The sequence below is a fragment of the Rutidosis leptorrhynchoides genome, chromosome 11 (assembly GCF_046630445.1).
Source record: "Rutidosis leptorrhynchoides isolate AG116_Rl617_1_P2 chromosome 11, CSIRO_AGI_Rlap_v1, whole genome shotgun sequence".
Taxonomy (NCBI): Eukaryota; Viridiplantae; Streptophyta; class Magnoliopsida; order Asterales; family Asteraceae; genus Rutidosis; species Rutidosis leptorrhynchoides.
The window spans coordinates 72918123-72933836 of record NC_092343.1 but is presented as its reverse complement, the minus strand read 5'-3'; positions in this window follow the sequence as shown (position 1 = coordinate 72933836).

Here is a 15714-nt window from a genome sequence, read left to right as displayed (position 1 = left end):
CCCAAGACGCTCGTATGCGTTCTTATTTTGAGGCTGTAGGAATACCTCTTCCGAACCCGGTACAACAAGAACAAGTTGAACCCGCCGCGGTTCCAGCCCCAGAGGTTATAGGGGAACCTGTAGTTCAACCACCTGGGCCAGTTAATCCTCCACTTAGGGTGAACCTTAAACGATCTAGGGCGGCACACCAAGCTCAACCCGTGAGGATCAGGGAACCTAGTCCAACTATGATTGAACCAACCCTTTCCACAACACCCGAAGTGAGCAGTAACACCGGCACTTCAGCAACAGTATCTGAATCGTCTCCCGAACATTCTCCTAAGAGAACTCGATATATACCTGATGAGATGATTCAGACTCCGCCAACCCAACGAGTAACTAGATCTAGGACTTCGACACCTATCGTTCGCCAAACAGTTACTACTACCGTTGGTGATACGGACCAAGACCTAGAACCAATTAGGTCACCCTCACCCATCTCCGTATCACATCCAATAATAACAGTAAGCCCTACGCTAAATGAAGCGCAATTTTCGGTAGGAAAGAGATCTAAACGCACGGATGGTAAAAAGGCCACTAAGCCCATCCAATCTAAACATGACTTAATAATAAATCCTACAAAGCAAGGTGCTTCGGCATCTAAGGAAGTAAAGTCTTCCTCTGCAGTAAAGTCTGCGTTGACTCAATCGATTGAGGAAACTCAATCATTGAAGTCCAGAACGGCCGAAGGGGAGCTGAAAAGTCTTGAAAAGGCACCCTGCGTATCGGCTGGAAATCCTCATGTGCCTCAATGTACAACAGGGTCTCGAGGTCCGGCTTATCTTGATGAGGAAGATCTGCCGCGTCCCATGGAAACGAGTTAACATGACAATCCTTCGGGATAATTATCAGACTTCCAGCAGACTGATCCCTTGATTCATGAAAGTGATTTATTGGATCAAACTACTTCTCTTCCGGATTCTGAATCTCAGGGTCTGGAGGAAGAGTCTTTAACTGAAAGAGATTTACCACCTCATGGTATATCAATGATTTCAGGAGTCGGAGATAGAAATATCTCTGCGAGAGCTAAACCGACGGGTAGTTCTGCTACTTTGTCAGAGTCCCATGAGACCAAAGTCATGGAGGCGGATGCTTCAAAACAAACTTCGCCAGTGACAACTCCGGTTGTTACCCAACCTCCATCAGAAGGGGATATCACGAATCTGACTAGTAGTATGTACAGCTCTACATATAAGAATAATACCGCACAATAATCCTTACCTGCCCTCACGGCAACTCATACACTTCCATCGACATCACCTTCAACAGATGCTGCTGATGCTGCTTTTGTTCATGGTTACACTGTTGTTTCACCAACTGGGTCACCTTCTCGGATTTCAAAAAGATATGGATTACAGTATCTCTCTGACAATGAAGTGGAGGAGCTCTATCTTGCTGAGTTTGCTAAACGGACTGATCTTGATGAAATTCGCGAGACTATGATGATTTATCTTGAGCAAGCAAGGATAGTGTATCCTTTCTCTCCATGCAAGTCACCTGGACCAATTCACATGCCTGATCATGATGATTTCGATCCCGACAATCTTCATGAGGGGGAGAATAGAAAAAGTGGTCATCGGTCCAGTGGTTATGAAGCTGGTACATCTAGTCAACAGAAGAATAAAGATGTTGTTGATATATCTGATTTCGGTAGTGATGAAATTGAGGAAATTCAGTGTGAAAGTTTTCTAGATGAATCAGAAATTCAGAGAGAGGGTGACTCAGGGATGTTAATGATTATGGATACAGCTGATCAATCAGAGAATAAGTCATCTCAAGAGAACAATCAAAACTTTAATAGCATTGAAGATATTTTGAAGGGGTCATCAAGTGTCGCCAATGACTTTAATGATCATCAATTTGTTAACTTGATTTCTCCAACTGATGAATTTGGAATTCACTCGTAAAAGGAGATTTTCTCTAATGGAAAAGAAGATACTACAACTCCTCCTGATTTGAATGTTCCATTTCAAACTGCATAGATTGTTCTTGAGCGTGATGCTGATTACCAACTAAGTGAGGATGAAGAGAAAAAGATTCTTCGTTCACCATTCATTGAACAACAAGCGTATAGAATCTATGGTGATTCTGATCTCGTCCTTTCTGCATCAATGAGTGTTCTGGGTGCATGGAAATATCATAAGAAGCCTGAATATCTCAAAGCTTATCTGAGTGTTCGCAATAAATTCAAATTGAAGAATGAAGAGAAACTTCAAATTCAGTGGAATTCAGAGATCAAAAGCATAAATAAGATTTTGATGATTAATAAGAATGAAGTGAAGATGCCATTGTTTCAAGTTACAAGAATGGATGATGAGGATTATCAGTTTTTAGAATCAGATTTTGATAAACTGAAGATGGACGACATTATTTTCATCTACAATTATTTGATTAACTTGAATGAATCTGCAACAATTTATCATGCTACTGCAATGAAGGCAGTCTACAGGTTTATTCTTGATTCGATGAGATGGATGTCTGTTCATGATTTTCAAATGGGTTTGGAATCTGGACACAAAAAGCTCGGAATCAAACCGCCAAATCAAGTGATTGAAGAGCTTAGATATATGTCCTTACTTGAAGTAAGCGACTGTCCATATGTGTTTGTATTTGTCAATTCTCACTATACAAAGATCTTCATCAGACTCTCAGATTTCGGAAGATACTCAGACGGAACGTTGATGTATGCTTTCAAATACATGAGATGGAGACTGATCAATAACTACTATTCAACTGAAGATAATGAGATTGTCAAGTACATTCTCACAAGATTGAAAAGTCGTCTCAAAACAAGAGTGAATATACGAAGATATGAGAATCTCAAGGGATTCAAATCTAAAGCTCACTTCAGAGGAACAAAGTTCCTTTAGATGTTTTGGATAGGATTATATTGTAAAGTTCACATTTAACACTAAGGGGGAGATTGTTAGGACCCCGAAGTTGTATAATGTTAATGTGAATTAAGCTTAAATGAAGGTTCCTTAGAAGAGGGCTATATAAGGAACCTATGTAGTCCTAATTAGATAGCCATTGTAATGTAACTGAGTTCTAGAAGCTGTGGAATTTAATTTGTACCGATTCTCTCTAGTACCGAGTCTCCTTCTTACATACCGAATCTCATTCTATCTTATCATTTCTCTCAATCTCAACATGATCTGACCTATCAGTTATGGTTGTTTTAAAAATGAATGCAGTCTTTGAAAAACGTCTCATATAGAGGTCAAAACCTCGCAGCGAAATCAATTAATATGGAACGTTTATAATCAATATGAACGGGACATTTCAGTGACCCGTGTACATGTCTCAGACTCGATCACAACTCAAAGTATATATATTATTATAGAATCAACCTCAACCCTGTATAGCAAACTTGATCATTACAGCATATAGAGTGTCTATGATTATTCCAAATAATATATATATGCATCGATATGATATGTCAAAACCTTGTATACGTGTCCCGATATTTAAAGTGCGTAAAAATAAATAACAGAAATTAAATGATGATAAATAAAGTGCGTAAAGTAAATAAAAGAAATTAAATGATGATAAATAAAATTGCGAGAATGTAAATTGCGATGATTAAATTGCGATAAATAAAATGTAATCAGTTAGCTAGGAACAATTAGCTATGAACAGTTAGCGTGGATTCTTAACAAAATTTCTCATAGTTAATTTGTTTGTTTCAAACAAATTTTATTTTGTCAAATGTTTTCTTCATTATGCCACTTGTTGGATTCTGATAAATCAAAATCCCAATATGAAATTGGATGAATATGGTTATTCTGTAGTGAACGGATTTGTATATCGGTGGATGTAAGTAGGATAGTAAACGACTGTTGGATCAGCTTCGAAGAATGTACAGTGTAACTTATTAATGTGAAATCTGAATATTCCTCAGGTATTACCTACCCTTTAAAATATTTTCACAATTAACACTTTGTACAAAAGAATTTTTAATTACAATCCTTATGAAAATATATATACATATATATTTTCTTCAGATGTAATCATGGATTTAATGAGTTAATATAATATTAATCTCATCTGATTTTCAATTGGAACTCCAATGAATAATCTCCAAAACTTTAGAGATTACATAATCGCCGTGAAGAACGAAGATAATAGATGTACAACGATACGTAGAACGATGATTATACTCGAAGTACAGATGGTGATATTGAGGCATGGATTGTTGATGATACTGGTGCTGTTATTGACGGTACTGTTGGTGCCGGTGATGTTGCTGAAGCTGGTAAATTTTGCACCATATTCTCCAAAATGATTACTCGAGCGCGAAGTTCGCTAACTTCTTCTATTATTCCGGGATGATTGTCGGTCAGAACGAGCGGATGAATAAGGTTTAGAATTTGAGATAGTATATAATCATGACGAGATACTCTGGAAATGAGCGAGAAATGGTGTCTCGAACAGGTTCGCCGGTGAATGCTTCAGGTTCTTCGCCCAGAGGAAAATATGGTAGATGAAAGGGATCGCTTCTTCTTGTCTCCAACGATTAAGTAGACTACTAACCAATCAGATGGATTGGGGATAGATGATTGGCTGATTCGTTCGGGTGATACTGCTTTCGAAGCTTAGGTGAAACTCCATATCGGAATAGCTGTCGGAATCCGAGGAACTCGAACTGTTTAAAGGATTCATCTCGTACGATCAGATGAAGGATTTTCGATAAGAAATAGATTATAGGATGTAGATTAGTACCCTACAATACATAATTTACATATGCATATATAATACTAAAATCCCATAAGTTACGGAGGAATCTACGGAAGCTGTCAGGCAAAGTTAACAATAATAGATACGCTAAGATATGAATTTATCTATACAATGTCTATGCAATAGAGACAGTAAGACATGTCTAGACTAAGAATGATAAGCAGGTAATTTCCGAAAGATGATAAGCAGATGATTTCCTAAGGATGATAAGCAGGTAACTTGCGACACGAAATGATAAGCAAAACTTTTGACATGCAGACAAGGTCAAAGTTCAGACTCACTAATGCATCTAAACAACTATCAGTTAGACACACTAATGCAAGACCTGGTTCGCTAAGACCACCGCTCTGATACCAACTGAAATGACCCGTCCTAATCCATCTGGATGAATACATTACATTTGGTTACATCGCGAGGTACTTGACCTTTATATGATACATTTTACAAACATTTCATTCGTTTTTAAAAAACATACTTTCAGTACATCGAAAGTTGACGGCATGCATACCATTTCATAATATATCCAACTATAATTTACTTAATAATATTCTTGATGAACTCAACGACTCGAATGCAACGTCTTTTAAAATATGCCATTAATGACTCCAAGTAATATCTCTAAAATGAGCAAATGCACAGAGGAAGATTTCTTTCATACCTGAGAACAAACATGCTTTAAAGTGTTAACCAAAAGGTTGGTGAGTTCATTAGTTTATCATAAATAATCATTTCATAATTTTAATAGACCACAAGAATTTCATTTCTAGTTCTCATAAATATACGTCCCATGCATAGAGACAAAAATAATCATTCATATGGTGAACACCTGGTAACTAACATTAATAAGATGCATATAAGAATATCCCCTATCATTTCGGGAAATCCTTCGAACATGATAAAAACAACATCGAAGTACTAAAGCATCCGCAACCATGGATGGGGTTCGTTAGGCCCAATAGATCTATCTTTAGGATTCGCGTCAATTAGTAGATCGGTTTACTAATTCTTAGGTTACCAAGCAAAAGGGGCATATTCGACTTCGATCATTCACCCATATAATGTAGTTTCAATTACTTGTGTCTATTTCATACAACATTTATAAAAATTGCGCATGTATTCTCAGCCCAAAAATATAAAGGGTAAAAAGGTAAATGAAACTCACCTAATGTATTTTGTAGTAAAAATACATATGACTATACTGAACAATGCAGGGTTGGCCTCGGATTCACGAACCTATATCAATTGTATTTCTATTAAAACATATAATAGAAATCTCATAATTTTATTTATTTATACATATTATTTATATATACTTCGTAGTTATATAAGATTTATACTAGATTCTATTTAAAACATATACTTTATTTTATATCTTAAATTATATGTTATATATATTTATTTTGTATATATAAATAAAGTGATTAATATAGTTATATTAATATCTATATATATCTAGTATTATATTATAAATACCTAATTTGTTGTATATAAGTTTATATATAAGAAATGTTAATATGTTTTATATATAGTTATATCGAATATTAATATAATTATAGTATATGTAATAACTACGTTTTATGTACAAAATATTTATTTGTTTAAGAATGATAGTTTTGCTATTAATGGTTCACTAATAATAATAATAATAATAATAATAATAATAATAATAATAATAATAATAATAATAATAATAATAATAATAATAATAATAATAATAATAATAATAATAATAATAGTGATAATAATAATAATGATAATAATAATACTAACTTTTTCAAAAGTGATACTAATACTAATATTAATGATAATAAAACTAGTTTGTGTTATTTTTATGGTAATGATAATAATGATATTCCTAATCATAATAATACCTATATCAATATCACTAATACTAATAATAATAACGCTAATAATGTTTAATGATGTTACTTGGAAATAGAATGATAATAATCTTAGTAATATTCATAATTGTAATTATATTGATAATATTAAGTAACATCTCTTTTAGCATTACTAATGATATCAATTCTAATACTTGTAATAATGATTATATTAACAATAATAACAATAACTAATAAAAATAATAATAATAATAATAATAATAATAATAATAATAATAATAATAATAATAATAATAACAATAATAATAATAATAATAATAATAATAATAATAATAATAATAATAATAATAATAATAATAATAATAATAATAATAATAATAATAATAATAATAATAATAATAATAATAATAAACATAATAATAATACCTAGTAGTAATATTAATAGAAAAAAAATATATAAGAGCGTATACCCTTTTTATAGCTTTTTCCAAAAAGAAATGCCCTGAGCGAGACTCGAACTCAGGACCACTCGCTAACCCGAAACATTCCCTAACCATCCAACCGTGTCTGTCCTTCTGTTTTAAAGCCCCTTCTAATTTATATAACCCATAATTTATTATCATCTTCTCCTTTTTAAACTGTGATCGTTTAACGAACCATATCCCAATTAGACTCTAATAATCAGCTTGATTTAGATTTTGATACATAACTGAAACACTGGTTATTGAAATTAACAGGCACGATGTAAAAAAAAATATTTAAAATAGGTAGCAACAGTAGTCGCGACTGCACTCATGAACTCAAACATGGATTCAAATCTTCGAACGTTTTTAGGATATAATTATAACATGAAAAAGTTTTTAAATTGATATTAGAAACTATCTAATTCGTTAATTTAACTTAAATCATAACAGCAATTCCAAATTTGATCAAGAACGAATGTTTGACTTTTTGAGTTTGAAAATTTGACTTCGAAATTAAGCATCATTAAGAGGAATTGAGGTTTGAAAATTTACAGAGAGGTTAAGTGAAATATTTCTAACATCATCACATTAACAAATTTTTCAAATTCACACGCTTTCGATTTATTGTTCATACCGGACACATGAACGGTAGAATAGGTCAGTTTCTTGACCTCTTAAATCAATTAAATCGGATAACAGAAGATGATAAAAGTTTGTATAGATAATGGAAAATGAAAGGAATCTGTTTTATGTAAATTATGAGTCAATCGATTGGTATAGATAGAGGGAGGTCGACCCTAGTTAACGAGACAAACAGAAAACAAAAAAAAATATATATAAAGAACAGAATCCAATGCTATCGTGTATATATCTGTTTTATATCTGTATTATTTATCTATTATATATAAATAACTAAATTTTATTTTATATCTGTTTAGATTTTTTATTTATATAGCTATATTTTATATATATATATATATATATATATATATATATATATATATATATATATATATATATATATATATATATATATATATATATATATATATATATCTATTTTATTAAATTTCCGTAATATTAGTTATTAATATAATTCTATTAGTAATTTTAATAAGAATTCTAATAATATTAGAAATATAATGATGATAATATTAATGATAATAGATAATAGTAAAGATATTAATAATTATAAGAAGTGATATTATTGATGATAATAATAACTTCTAAAATAAATGATTATTTTTAGTAATAATATTAATAATAAACATAATAACCAAAACCAAAATTTTTTTACTACTAATTATAATTATGATAATAATGATATAACAAATTAAATACATCAATTTTACATCTATATATTATATTAAAATAATAGCATACCGATACTAATATTAATAATAATAATAATAATAATATTAGTAATAATACTGAGAGTAATAGTAATAATATTAATATAACAAATATATTTCAAACTTTAAATTAAATATAATACCATTTATTACTTGTGTAATATTATTATACGGTGTCATTTATTGAAGGGTTAATTTTTATATATTTTATATATATTTTATAGAAATTTTATATAGATTCATAATAATATTTATTTATGTATATATATTTATTTTAACAACATAAATTTTAATTCATTAAAGTATACTTTATTAATTCAAAATATTATATATATTCTTATAATTATACTCATATAATATATATAAATATTTATTTACAAACCAATGTTCGTGAATCATCGGGAAAAGTCAAAGGTCAATTGTGTACATGAATACAGTTCAAAGTTTTTGAGGTTTCGATATTACAGACTTTGCTTATTGTGTCGAGATCATATAAAGATTAAGTTTAAATTTGGTCAGAAATTCCCGGGTCGTCACATATTGATGTGTGAAAATTAAGATTTGAGTCTTATCTCAAATCCAAGGATTACTACTTGTGGAGAATAATCAAAGTAGGAGACTTTGTACCACAAGCTAGTTCAAGACTAGTGAAGTCAAAATTTCAAAACAATGATGTTTTGAAACAATTTGATGCAATTTCACTACTTCATGGAATTCTTCCTAGTGAAGAAAAATTAAAGATAATCTTATGTGAAAGTGCAAGAGAATGTTGGGACTCACTATGTTCTCAAGAAGATTTAAACTCTATGAGTTTAAAGGGTAAAGGAATAGAGAAGGGTTTGGAAAAGGTTGTTGATTTTCAAGCAAAAGGGTTGAATGGAAATGAAGACTTTTGCCTCATGAGTTCTTGGAATGATTTGGATCAAGATGGTCAAAGTGAAGAAGAGGTTGAATCTCCATTCAAAGAAGATGATGTCTCAAGCATGGATTGCAATGAGGTACATGTATTCTATCCTTCTAATTATGAAGAATTGTTAGATGATTACAAGACTATTAAATTTGTGTATGATAGTAGTCGTGACAAAGTAAAACTTTTGGAGAAAGAATTACACAAAGTTAGACAACTTAACAAAGTTTTAATTGATGAAAATAACACCTTGAAGAGAAAACTTGAAAGGATAACTATTTGTGATTCATCAAGAGGTAAACATGAAATGAATATATGTCACGACTCTAGCAAACACAAATCTTGTAATTAAAGTCCATTGTCTATTATTAGGAAATTTGAAAATATGGGAAAAATGGACCAAGCTAGCAATTCCATGGTAGGGATAAGTCAAGCATTGGGTAATCTTAAAATCAATCAAAATCAATGATCAAAATGCTAATGAGAATAACCTTCTCAAAAAGACTTTGTATTAATGAAAGGTTTTTCTTACAAATGAAAAAATATTTTTGAAAAGTGATTTTAAAAGATTAGCGTAGGAAGCTTACTTGCCTTAGGATTTTGTGTTTATGTGAAAATATGTATAGCATGCTAAATACTATATTGATGCGTTTTGTGTATACTATGTGAATGATTGAATATGCATATGTATATATATATATATATATGTATATATATATGTATATATATATATGTATATATATATATGTATATATATATATGTATATATATATATGTATATATATGTATATATATATATATATATATATATATATATATATATATATATGTATATATATATATATATGTATATATGTATATATATATATATATATATAGTATATTACTTGTCATTGATGATTAAACATCGGGAGGATGTAATCATTCAATGTTAGGTAAAGAAAACTTGTCCTCAAGTAATCTATAGAACCTAAGAATTGTCAAAACGCGCTCGAAGAAAGAAGAAGTGAAGAAATAAGTGATCAGAAGGATCTAAGGCAGCACCACGGCTGACCGTATACTCGACCGCAGACTCATGTCCTGTACGTGTACAAATTCATGCACGGCTGATGTTTGCAGCGGTATATACGAAATAGTTATATTTTTACTACAAAATACGACGAAATATGATACAAGTTTTATTTATTTATATAGATGGGATATACCTAAACCTTGCTACAACACTATAGATAGTGTACCTAATCGTAAAGTAGTGTAGTATTTAGTAAGTCTGGTTCGTTCCACAGGGAACTAGCTAAGTTTAACGCTATATTTTTAACAACTATATATATATATATATATATATATATATATATATATATATATATATATATATATATATATATATATATATATATATATATATATATATATATATATATATATATATATATATATATAGTAATATTATTAAAAAAGAGGGTTTTTACCGTTTAATGACCGGTTTGTCGATTTAATACTTTGTTTAATGATTACACCAGGTTATCGACTGCGTATAATCCAAGGTTTTAATACTTTGTTAACAATTACACCAATTACCCTTGTATGTAATCCACCCCTGTTTTAATAAGATATGAACATTAATTTACCCACTTGATCAGTTTGAATAATCAATTATCCAACCCGAATAATTAATTAAATGATCGTAAAAGATGTCGTATAAATGTCACTAAATAGGACATGCATAATCATTTAATAATTATTAGATTAACTAATTTGAAGATAGGTTCGACAGATTCCAATGAGTTGTCATTCGATTAGACAATACTCCCCATCTATTAATAGTTCATAGTCCAATGTCCACAAGTGTCGGTCTTTTGTCCAAACCCAAATTATGGTACAAAATCCAATAACCCCGTCTTAATATTTAGTCTAACATAATGATTACTTTGGCTCAAATAAGCATAATAATAACTTAGTTATGAGACATTAATTTAAAAAGGAAGAACATAGCTTACAGTGGTGATTAATCGCATAGCGTTGCACAGACAGAATTTTGACTTAAAACCCGTAAAACAATCTTAAAATAACCTTATTATTATTAACTTAAAATTAAAATTATATTGTAAATATATATATATTTACGTTACATAGAAAGGAAAAGAAAACGATGTGTTTGATCGAGCAGAATTCGTTGCCTTTTATAGGCCCACTCTGAACTATGAAACTCCGCGAGTGCGGAGGTTTTGTTCATCATAGCTCTGCGAGTGCGGAGTTCTGGATTCCAGCTCACCTCTTGATTAAAACGTGGGCTGCTTAAAAATATAATATATAATAATATATATAATTAATTATATATTATATTATATTCTTGTGCATAGTTGACTTGTAATTTTAGCTCCGTTGAGTTGTACGTTAATGCTCAGTTTATGTCTCAGTTTCGAATTTTCGAACGCCTTTTCGTACCCTTAGATATCTTGTACTTTGCGTTTCACGGCTTGTACTCTTTTCATTTTTAGGCGTTTCTTATCAATAAATTGAACCACTTGAATTATAGCTTATACATTTGAGCTTTTTGGTCATTTGCGTCTTCAAATCGTCGTTTTCTTCTTTTGTCTTAGCACTTATTTATTTAAACGAATATTACATAAAAATAGAACAATTGAAACTAAAAGCTTTACATATTGGAAGGATATTGATACTAAATATATGTTCATTTGGAGCACTATCAAATATCCCCACACTTGAACGTTGCTTGTCCTCAAGCAATACAGAACTTGAAATTAAAATCACACTTCACTCGAATCACTTTTTTTTTCACACTTTATACATCAGTGATTTTGATACGGCGGTATACACAATGATAGTAACGATGTGGTTTACAGTCCCACATGACTATAAAAATTTAGATCCTTTAAGGAAATTGGATCTTTATGAAAATATTTGATCTTTTGAAAATTCATTCTAGCTTTTACCCTAGATAAGTTTTCTGGAATAACCCTTCACCGGTGTTTACAAAATATTTTTGTGGGTTGCGTGGGTTTCATATTTTAAAATTTTAGCTCAAAACTTACGGTTTTGTGTCACCCAGTTGCTAACCTTGTATTAGGAAAGCACACGTCCAGTTTACTTGTCCCGTATATTACCTTTCGGTAAACTACCATCCGGTTATAAAGGAAAGCATTGAACAAGCAACTGTTAGGGCAATGTCTAATGACATGCAGATGTTCATGGTCCACAACGTGTCGGATGCAATTACTATCCTTTGTAGGAGCAATTGTAAAGATCACCCTATAATTTTTCGGTCTGGCACAAGGTCCTGTCTTCGACCATGCTATGCAACCACCGTTCTTACGGTTGACACCCGATTTAGTTCAGGTGAACTAATGAATTCCAGGTGAATTCTTAGGATTTTACATTCAATGGTAACGAACGTATTAAAAATAGGGTTTTCAGAAAACAAATCGTTTTGTAATTTTGATCAAAATATTTTCTCGTTCAAGCTCGAGTTTAGATATCATTGAATTCCATGAGTTTGTAATTCTTAATCTTTAAGGTCAATCTCAAGGATTGAGTAATATCAGGTTTAAAAGCTGATTTTTAATCTTTAAGGAGATTATCCTTTCTGGGATCTGATTCATTAGTCTTATCAAGCTAATTTGCACGGCGCCCTCCCCATTTTACGAGACAGATCCTCTCATGGTTAGGATAAGTCTGACCACATGGCAACCCTATTTGATGCTGAGGTCCGTGGATTTCCTGCTGATTTTAGAGATGACTTTTCTAGATTTTTCGTCAACCTACAGCTGGTCTAGACGACAACTTCCTGACCTAAATCAAGAAGCGCGTGTCTTTTTCGGAAGACTTTACTTCCTTTTAATGATGGAATTGATTCATCGTGTAGATCCATCTTTCTTTCAAATATATTACAGTAAATCAGGTAAAACTGATTAAAATCGTCCAAAACAAAAGTACATGTAATAATCTTGTACAAACATATGTGATATGTGTTTTAAATAACTTGGTAAATTCTTCCCACACTTAGCTTTTATTTATTTTTTTTCTTTGCCTTTTTATTCTCCTCTATTCTATTTTAAATGAATTCTAACGTTTTGGGTTGTTTCTCCATTTATGTTCTCTCCGAGGTAACAATAATTTCGGTATTACAACCTAGTTTTATCGTTCATAAATATGTATAAACATGATTTTGAATTCATTTAGTTGAAAATTTTTCAAATTTTCACAAAATTTGGCAATTAAACTAAGTGTAAACCCGAGAGAATTTATAACCCTTCCCCATACTCGAGATCATGCAATGCCCTCATTTGCATGAAATTAGACTATAATTATAAATTCATGAGGGTGATTAGTGTAGAAAAGTGATTAAAAATACCGAGTTTGCAAACATATTGTTTTATATCACATTTGATATTTTACGTCTTGTCGTTAAAATTAGTAGCTTTTGCTGAACTTAATGTCAGTCTTTGAAAGTGTGATGTTTTACCCTGTTTTGTGTATAAGATAAACTACAAACATAAATACAATATATATATATATATATATATATATATATATATATATATATATATATATATATATATATATATATATATATATATATATATATATATATATATATATATATTTTATAAAACCTTTATTTATTAAAACAATTTAAATGAATAATTTTTTAAAATTTTGTTTACTTTTACTTTAGGTAGTTTCGGTATGTTTACCTAGTCCGTCCCTCGACAAAATTTAAAATTTGTCGTTTTTAAAGCGATTGTTTTAAAAGTAAAGATTGTTGGTTTTTTTTAATTTTTTTGGTATACTTTAGATCAATAATATTAAAAATAATGATAACAAAATTTTTCGCCCCGCCATCGGGTAAAGCAATTCCGGTTCAATGACCTAGTCTTTAACTTACGACGAATTTTAGAAATCATTTTTTTAAACTTAATGAAATAAAGTAAATTTTGTTTTTAAATGCACACAAAACTTAAATTTAAAAATGCATATAAATTTCATATAAAACCTATAAAATAAAAAATTTAGAATGGGGGGGGGAGAAAACTAGTTCTTTAGTGTCTGCTAGCGGAAAAGACCAATCGGATTCCATTCTTGGAACTACACGAGAACAACTAACTCTAGACAGCATTTTCTTTTTAGAACATCTGAATCTCCCCACACTTAGGTAGCTGTGGTGTCGAAATTGTGATTAACTTCATCGTCAATTTCCTTTGGACCATAATCAACTTGCATATCTGTGACTTTTACTTTAAGCCATTGGTCGGATTCCTGTGTAATATCAATAAATTCAACTAGTTTTGCCTTTTCTTTAGGCGATAGATTGGATACTAACTGGTTACATAACTTAAAGTTCCCCTTGGTTCTAGCATCGCGAATTCGTTTAATAAGTTTCTTCATTGAACTGTTAATAACGGAGTCATTTAATTTCGTATCAACAACGGGGTTCTTTGTTATTAAGTCATCATTAGGTGTTACTTCATTTTCCCCACACTTAGGCGTTTTATTATTGTTAAGCACTACCGTTGGAGTTGGTAAAACAATATGGTTCTTATCAATCGTTTTTGTTAGTTCAACGATTTTGGTTAGTGGAGATTTAGCCTTTCGACTCACAAAGGTGACTGATTTGTCACCATCACTAAGTGTCATTCTACCCTCTCGTACATCAAATAACGCCCCGGTAGACGCTAAGAATGGTCGACCTAAAATTAGAGGAATGTTTGGGTCCTCTTCTACGTCAATGACAATAAATTCGACTAGAAAGGTTAAATTACCTACTTGAACGGGTAGGTTGTCAGCAATTCCAACTGGGTGCCTAATGGTTTGATCAAAAAATCGAACACTCATCTCCGTTGGACTTAACTCACCTACTCCTAATCTCTTATATAATGAAAGAGGCATAACACTCACACTCGCACCTAAATCTGCTAGTGCATCATACATGACACAATCACTAAGTAGACAAGGAACAATAAATTCACCCGGATCACCCAACATGGGTGGAGGTTTCGGTGGAACTGTCTTCACCGGGTTTACTTCTATGGTTTTTGTTTCTTGCACTTTCTTATTCTTCTTCTTCTTTCCAGAGGTATCACAAACTTTATTACCTATTACTTGCTCATACTCAACTCCTTTTCTTGGAAACGGGATGGGTGGTCTGTATGGTGCCACCACTGGCTTTACATACTCGGGTGGTGGTGGTGGTGTAACTTCTTCATTGTTACTCACATCTAAAACCTTCCCATCTTCTGATGCTAGTTTTTCAGAATTTGTTGATACCATATTAACATTCTCATTCCAAGGATTTACTTTAGTATCACTCGGTAGCTTTCCTTGTTCCCTCTTACTCATCAAGCTAGCAAGAGTAC